The 9173-nt window shown below is 32.5% G+C and overlaps 1 long non-coding RNA gene across 2 annotated transcripts; it reads right to left on the bottom strand.

Moving 5' to 3' along the window:
- Positions 1 to 2218: 2218 nt before the first annotated feature.
- Positions 2219 to 7668, bottom strand: LOC135210480 (uncharacterized). 2 transcript variants are annotated; one of them, XR_010313541.1, is made up of 3 exons: positions 7539 to 7668; positions 5325 to 5411; positions 2219 to 2930 (listed from the first exon to the last, which is right to left on the bottom strand). It is a non-coding gene; the product is annotated as an uncharacterized LOC135210480 (long non-coding RNA). The 2 variants fall into 2 exon arrangements; XR_010313524.1 differs by having other exon boundaries at positions 7155 to 7613.
- Positions 7669 to 9173: the final 1505 nt, after the last annotated feature.

Below are 9173 nucleotides of genomic sequence, written 5' to 3'. Positions count from 1 at the left end.
AACTCGACAAGAGTTGCAGTTCTTCAATTTCAAATAACCACAACTTTCAACTGAACATATAAAATTTACAACAACCTAAGCGCTTGCTTAGAGGAATGAATTTACTTATATAAAAAGCTGCCAAAAATATAACGAGTTTCAATATCTGGTAATTCTACGGAGCGCAAGAGACGTTCCGCGAATACGACAGCCACTAGGGATTGGGGCGTCCAATGCATTTCGCAGCGTTTAGCACTATCCCCCGGTGGTTAATGACAGTCGACCCCACCAAAATAACTGTAAATTCTTAATAATCAACCCAAATACTATAGGATACTGTAATTTCCAAAGAAATACCCGACGCGGAGTTATACCTACATCAACCCTATCAAAACAAGTTTCGTGGGAACTGACCTCATCTGCAACCCACATTGAACGATTCTTTGCCAGATTACTTAGCTGGATAACATTTTCTATCAGGGTTGACTGCAAAGCTCGTAAGCTTCTATAAATACCCCCAACAATATAATTCCCCACTTATGATACCACCAGGGTTAAATATTAATACTACTGTACTTAATCTCCTTGAACACCAAAAAAAAAAATAGATTATTCCCATCATAAAAAAGCAACCCTTCATAAATGTTAATCCTCGTCGCATTATACCGACGTCCACACAATTACCCTCCATTTGTTTGAACAGTTAAAATGCTTTCCATCATAATCCAAGGATTCCCTCTTACAGAAATGATAATCTGTCAAAATCGAGGCAATTAGGTCGGTATTTTTTATACGGAGTCCCAATACGTTGTTAAGTCCCCGGCACTTCAAGGATAACAGTTGAAAGAAGTCTCCCAATAGTATTAAATCTGCTCTATTATGAAGTCTATTTTCATTTAAGACTCCTGAATAAGCGGGTTACTTTACACCAAATTGCATCGCCAGCTACTTGTTAAAGAATTACAAGGACTCATTCGTTACCTTGTCAAAGCTAGACATTCTTATTAAGGGAACAAATTTGCTAGTCTCCACACAGAAACAAACACACAAACGCCATCACCATCTATTATTTTCATATCTATGCGATTCAATATTTGATGGGAAGCATCATGTGTTTCATAATTATCCCTGTATAAGCTGCTTGTGATGCAGTTGTGTCGGTGGTGGGTTGGGGGAGAGGGTATAGTAAGGGAGTGGTTGGGGAAGGGGATACGGGAGAGGGTATGAAGTAGAGGCAAGAAAGAAGGGGGGGATATGATGTAAGGGGATGGTATGGTAGCATGGAGGCATAATAGTTCCTCCAAGATGTATAGAATGGGGCGAAAGGGGTAATGATTAGATAGTTCCGTTGTTTATATCTAATACTTTATATTTCCTAATATTTCAATACAGATTTTTGGTCCATTTTGGTTAGTTAAATGTGACAGTTTTTTTTTCAATTATTATTACTCTTCAAAACTAGTCATTGTAACTACCTTTAACTACAGCCATAAATTCTGCACTTAAAAGATAGAGATCTTTCCATAGAAAAGCATCAAAGTGTTAAATCTTTAAGCCTTCATACCTCCTTTGTTAACTCCTTGCATACCACTTAACTGAAGTGGTCTTAAAAGGCTTATAATTTGATACTTTTTACTAAACACCAGCGTCTTTAGTACATGACGTCTTATAATTTTAAGGCCATAAAATTTTTTGTAAAATCAAATTTTGTGTAATCCTTTTGAAAATGATGTCTTAAAACAGTAATTTTATCCAGTTTCTATTGACCAATCCACTCCGTACCCATGCCTCTTACCCATGTTATACAGGAACCTCCCACCCATGCCTCTTATGTTACACAGGATCCTCTTTGCCATGTTGCAGGAATCCCTTGCCCATGCTACAGGAACCTCTTACCCAACCCTCTTAACCCATGTTAAAGGAACCTCTTATGTTACACAGGAACCTCTTAACCCATGTATGTTACAGGAAACTTAAGATCCTTCAATTTAAGCATCTAATTAGCCTGCTCTATACATGCTAAACATATTACACAACAAAAGCGCCTCTGAACGGGTGGAGATCAAAGAGATTTTCAAATTATTCCTTACGGTCCTCACAAGTTGCGCTAAATTCATTCCAGTGTCAGTCACCCACAAACAGCTTAAATTACTATGGCTATTCGCCAAAATTGTATTACCAAATCAGTTTACAAACCACAAAGGCCACAAATAACACTGGAACCTAAAGATATAGGGCACCGATTTTTTTTGTATAGCTATTTCTAAACCTGAAACCTTGACATTTACAAAAAAACACAAATGGCAAGTTACCTCTCACACTGAATTGAAAGGAGTGACAAAAATTAATTCTTCAAATCATATTAAAAAAATCTTTAAAGGAAACTCCAGGTCAGGAAATTAGGCAAAGTAAACTAACCTTAAATTTGGAATCTAAAATGTAATTCCCTATATACCACCTGTCCCATTAACATTTTTGCCTTAAATTATGCACTATCCCTTTTAAGTGTCTACAGCCAGAATAGTAGGAAGAGAAAAAAACTTTTTTTACCTATTTAAAACTCCAGGATCTTTATTAATCTAAAAAATTAAACAAAAAGTCTTTAATTACAAGACAGAAAATTAGGATCATCACGTAAAGAAAAACTGCTTACAACTCACATTAGAAGACAAATTTTTAAGTCTTATGAGTGGTTGAAACTAATATTAATCACTTAAACCCAAAATTTAAAAAATAAACCAATTAGCACAAGCACCCGATTTATTTAGCATCAAGTAGTCATACCAAGGTTACTGCACTGGAACTGCCTTTTTTAAAATGTGTTTCTACCACAAATCACCACGAGTCCTACTTTTCAAATCACCACGAGTCCTACTTTTCAGCTGATAAGCCAGGAGGCCTCAAGTACTTGAGTCAGTAATCTCGTAACTCCTTTAACATAGAATTGACACCTGGAAGCAAAGAAAACGCGAAAGAAAATGTGTTTCTGATTTGCATATAAGTCAAATAATTAAAAGCTGAATTGCTTGAAAGTTAAAAGTTACGATTAATATCTTAATGACTTAGAAAAAACTTTAGTATTTTTCTGATATGCACATAGGCCAAATTATTTAATGAACTAAGTAACCATGAACACTTACTAGAAATATTGTATTACCAAATGAAAAGATGAAAAATTAAAACAAATTAAAAGTTAAAAAAAAAGTTAAAATAAATTTAAAGTAAAAAAAATTTAAAGTTAAAAGCTACAATAAATCTTCCCTAATTTAGGATAAAATACTACGTAATTAGTTTTAATATAATTGGATTTCTGCATATTAAACTTTAATTGGATATTAGAATTTAATTTGAATTATTGATATCAAAATTTAACCTAAACAGATTTTACAAAAAAAAAAAAAAAAAAAAAAAAAATTACCAAAAATGTATACCATAATTACCTTAACATATATCAAAGCCAAGATAAAATATTTAACTATATAGTTAAAGATTTTAAAAATGGCCAATTTCAAAGAGGGAGACTCAATCTTAAATGTTTAGGTATACATTTTAATTCCTAAATTTTTAGGTATACATTTTAATTCACAACTTTTAAAGCTTTAGATAAATATATACAAGAAATTAAAGAAACAATCCAAACCAACGGATGAACAAAGCTTAATAATTAAACGTATGAAAGTACTTTAAAAGTAACACTTACACTACTTCAGATTTCCTAAGAAAACCAAGTTACCCAATTTACCCCAAAGCAATACCGAAGACTTTATAAATCCAAAACTAAATTTTAGAAACTGAACGAAATGTCAGCATAAAAATAACATTTTCAGAGACATTACAGTTATGCTTGTTATACTAAATTCATGGACCATTCGCGTACCAATGAAAATTGTTGTACCAGATTAATGAATCTATAATACAAGATTAGGACAGGTTACCAGAGGCAGTTATAAAGCAAGACTTAACTTGTTAAGCAAGACCCATTGTGCGAATATTTAATTAGTTTGAAGAATTTAATTAAACTTCCGTAAAATAAAGAAAAATCCGAATTAAACTACCCTAAAAAGAACTCTTTTGGGTCAAGCTATACTCCCAAAAAAGAAAATGTTACACAATGCTCTCAATGAAACTAAATATTAAATTTCTTAAAAGGAAAATTAGAAATAAACTACTGAAAAATCTTTTTTAGCTATACCCGCCGTCCCCCCCTTTTTTTGGACAACCTTAATTCAGAATTATTGCTCTAATATTAACAACTAATTCTTAGATAAAAAAAAACTTTAAATTAAAATTACTTCATTCCGATTTAAAATTAATATTTAACAGTACAAAAACTTTCTTGACAGTAACCAAGCTTACTAACAGCACTTTATCAAAACTACCTAGTAATTTAAAACTACCTAGTGATTTAACAGTCAAGGAAAATTATATTACCTACTGCCATAAAATTTAGACTTTTTGAAAGTGATTCTAATACAGGCAACACTGAAATTTACCTCTTAAAATAAAAGTATTACTACTGTCAATTTTAACTCCTGACACTTCAGACTTATGGACTTTACTCTTTTACAATTAATATGCAAGACCTTGACAACCTCTTATCCTTATCACTGCACATTAGCCAGTTGATATAGTATCTTATTCTGCCCGTCTAATCTAAAAATATTTCCTGCATTCTGAACTATTCAGGTTACTAAACTACTCTTGGCAGTGGATATTTGTAATAAATAATTGTAATAAGAGGCCTGAAAATCCTTTATTTCTAATTATACACATACGATACCTATATCTAATATCTAGTAACATATGCTAAATTAAACACATGTATGATACCTATATCTAATATCTGGTCATCCTGGTCATATATATTAAACTCTGCAACCGTAAGTAGTGGGTTCTATACTATAAACTAGCAACTCTAATACTATGCTAAATTCCATACATTTATGATACCTATATTTAATATCTGCCAACATATGGTAAACTCTGCAACGTAAGTGGTCGAGTCAAAAGTAGGTTTAATACTAAATACTAACAACACTCAACAAACCTAAGCTTTCTATCTTCTGTATATCCTCATTAAATAAACATCTGGTAACATCACCTACTACCCTAATGGACTCCACCAGAAAGAAATGTCTTAATAGAATTTTAAGGTTTTTTGCTTTTAAAAACATTAAAACTCCCTTAGACTTACATGGTAGGCCAAAAGGCACACCATGCAAGTCATTGGGAGCCCCTCCACCCCTTCAGGGGCGCCGCCCCTGAAGGCGGTGGAGGTAAAAAAAATTAAGTTTGGCGAAGTTAAAAAAATTGGTAAAGTTTTAACTTAATAAATACGCACTCACCAGAAATTAAAGCGAGAACCCTTGATATAAAAGTACGTTGAAATAATTCTGTTTGTTCAGACTCCACAATTTCATAGGCAATGCTACCTGAAAAACAATTAACAGAGTTAATAACGTACAATAGCTTAATCACTTGACAGAATAACCATTAAAATTTATATAGCATAATATCTTAATGACCCAAGTTGAAATTTAGAATAATCACCTTGTTTAAAGCATTAGACAAGTCTTAAAATTTATATGTGGCCCGATAATTTCTAAGCAATTAAATTTATTTGTAATCAACTTCACTATTGAAAATCGAAACAAACATTACAAAATGGAAATTGCAAGTTAAATTACAAAAAGTTAAATTAAAGTTCATAATTACAATGTCATGAAAAATGCTAAGCAACACGGGGAGGGGGGAGGGCTAAGATTAATAATCTATAAATCTTAATAAAAGATCTAAAAGTTAAAACTATTATCCAAGAAAGAAAACGCTAAAAATTATTGAAATTAAACTGTAAAAATTACCAAGAAAATTTATCAAAACTAAAAATAATTAAGTCAAAAATTTTAAGATAAATTTTAGTTAAAAAAATTATCTAAGAAACTTAGAAATAAAATAAAATTGTTAAATAAATAAAATCTTAAATAATCCATTTAAGAAAATCCCGTTCACTCATTTTAGTAGTCTCCTTAACGACGCAAAAGATCATCAAATCACAGCAAGTTGCCATTAAACTTAAAAATATTGTTTGTTTGTATGGTGCTTTTACGTTGCAGGGAACCAGTGGTTATTCAGCAATGGGACCAACTTCTTTACATGACTTCGAGCGTGAACTGCTATCACCAGAAATAGACATCTCTAGCCCCTCAGTGGAATGGCCGAGAATCGAACTCGCGGCCACCGAGGTGACAGGCAAAGACCATACCAATCACGCCACTGAGGCGCTGAATATTGTGTTTAGTACAAACTGATTAAGTCCAATATACAGTGTTGCCATAGGATTTAGTTTAAAACTAAGGTATAGTTAAAAAAAATTAAAATAAATAAAAAATTAAAATATGTTTGAATACTCAAAAGTATTAATTCATAAAGACATTTGAGAATATTCAAATTATAGTTGAGAAAAAAAAACAGAACTAAAAAAAACTATTTGAAACTATAAAAACTTAACTGATACTTAACTTGAGCGAGATTATTCACGTATTACACTTTTCAGCTTCAAGAAAACTCCACAGTAATGAGGATAACCATCCTTTAATCACCGAATAAGCAGACATCCAGAAAATATTAAAATAAATATAAGCCTAAACATATGAAAAATGTTTAAATTAAATAAACCTGTAATGAAAAAACTTAAATTTATTTTACTACGTCAAGAACCAAACACGAACTCTCCGAATAATTTTATGGCTAAAAGTTTGAGACTGGCCTAAACCATGAAGCCTACAGCATTGCCAGGCTTTCCAGTACAGAAAAAATGATAAAAAATAAAAAGAATATCTAAAGTTAATTCAAGCCAAGTCAAATCCAGTACACAGAAAACAGACTGATAATTCTACAGAATAGTTCCGCACGGACTACAAGGAACGTATATACGACATTCACTAGGGATTGGGGCGTCCAATGTATTTCGCAGTGTTTAGTATTGGCCTCTGGGGGTTAATTACAGTGGACCGCCCAAAAAAAACGGTAAATTCTTAATAAGCAACCCCAATACTAGAGGAAACTGTAATTTCCAAAGACATACCCGATGCGGAGTTATTATTTATTTTTACCTTAAGTTGCATAAACGCTAAAATTAAGTTATATACACTTAACTTAGGCAATAAACTACCCACCCTGCATAGCTGAATTTGGCAACTAATGTAACTGCCCCTGTTTATATATCTGTTGACAATATAGACTCAGCAGCGCCGTAAAATGACAAGAAATCTTGCCTTAGCTATCGTAGAATCTTTCATAAACCATCCTTGAACCTCCACGAGTCTTATATACAGTCGTAGAATCATAAAGAAACTTTGTCAAAATATTCTTGAATCACACTTGGTTGGTTTAAACGGTCGTAGAATCACACGTTGACATCTTATCTAAACCGCCGTAGAATCCCACGAAGAAACCTCGTCTAAACAGTATTAGAATCACACATATAAACCTTGTCTAAGAAGTCGTAGAATCACACTTAGGAAGTTTGTCTAAGCAGTCGTAAAATCACACTAAGAAACCTTGTCTAAACCGTCGCAGAATCCCACGAAGAAGCCTTGTCCACAACGGACCTGCAACACAGTTGAACTCCGCCCGATGACCCAGTAACACAAACTCTTATTGCTTTGCTTTTGCCTTCGTCAACTACGTTCAGTACCGCCCATTGGAAACTACCGGTATGTAATTACGGTGATGTGCTTTTCAAAGTGTCAGCGCCACTTCTTGGACGCTTGCTGTTCTGGGACGACGTAGTTCGGGGGCAGTTCATTCAAATAATGGTCGTTTGGGAATTAGCAGTAATCGAGGATATAAAAACACTACAGTGATTTACAAAAACTTCATTGATATTTTTTTTACTTTTATTTAGAAAATATACATTTACAGTTTCTTACAGTTTATAATATTGCATATACATCACAGTCTATTTGCATAAATAAAATTAGTAATTAAAAAAAATGGACATTTGAATCGAATCACTAAAGAATTTTCTCCTAAAATGCTCAGTCATTCAAACAAAACACGAAGACATATACATGTTCAAGTATACATTATCATGTGTGTATGTATACATCCATAAATTTCATATATTATATATATATATATATATATATATATATATATATATATATATATATATATATATATATATATATATATGCATAAGAAGAATGTACTGGTCATTTTTACCAGATATATAGTACGTAATTTCTTTGAACTTGGATCTTAAGGGGTATTAAAAAAAAAGGGAAGAATTCGAGATGCTACTAGGGCATTTTGGCTATTACAATTACAATTACACATATTATATATATATATATATATATATATATATATATATATATATATATATATATATATATATCCATTCCACCATTCCACCTAATTCCCACAGAGAACAAGAAAATGTGGAATTTTATCAGGATATCCCTTTAACCATTCCAGTACCACAATACATTATGCAAGGAAAAGTACCCTCGTCTTTGAAGGTTGAATATTCAAATTATCCTTTGATCCCTTTAATCCCGCTTCTGAATTTAATTTCCAGCTTCAGACAAAAACATTAACCACCGCCAGAGGAGAGAGATAGAGAGCGAGAGAGAGAGAGATGAGAGGAGACGAGAGAGAGAGAGAGAGAGAGAGAGAGAGAGAGAGAGAGAATGTGCTGGTATAGCTCGATTGATTAAAGGGAAATGCGTTCGCCCGGTACAAGCTTCGCCTGAATTGAAATCACATAATCACTGTCATTATAATCTTACTAATGAGCAAGTAATCATTTTCCTTAAATCAAAATCTTTACAAAAGATTGTATATTGAGTTTCTAAAGCTGACGTCTCCTGAATTTCAAGTGTATCGGTTTTATTGACTATTCCTCCCATGTTTATTCATTTATCACCTTATCCTTCTCTCTCTCTCTCTCTCTCTCTCTCCTCTCTCTCTCTCTCTCTCTGCTCTCTCTCGTTCTCTCTCTCTCTCTCTCTCATAATAAAACGACTTTAATTCCACTTTACTCGTTCAAAGAGGTTGTCTTTATTGGCTGGGCATGTGAATTCTCGCTTAGGATTAGTTATCGTGTGTTAATTTAACCATCACTATTATTATTATTATTATTATTATTATTATTATTATTATTATATTATTATTATTATTATTATTAT

Source organism: Macrobrachium nipponense, chromosome 11 (assembly GCF_015104395.2).
Source record: "Macrobrachium nipponense isolate FS-2020 chromosome 11, ASM1510439v2, whole genome shotgun sequence".
Classification (NCBI taxonomy): Eukaryota; Metazoa; Arthropoda; class Malacostraca; order Decapoda; family Palaemonidae; genus Macrobrachium; species Macrobrachium nipponense.
Note: the sequence above shows the minus strand (reverse complement) of the source record. Positions and strands in the feature narration are given on the sequence as shown.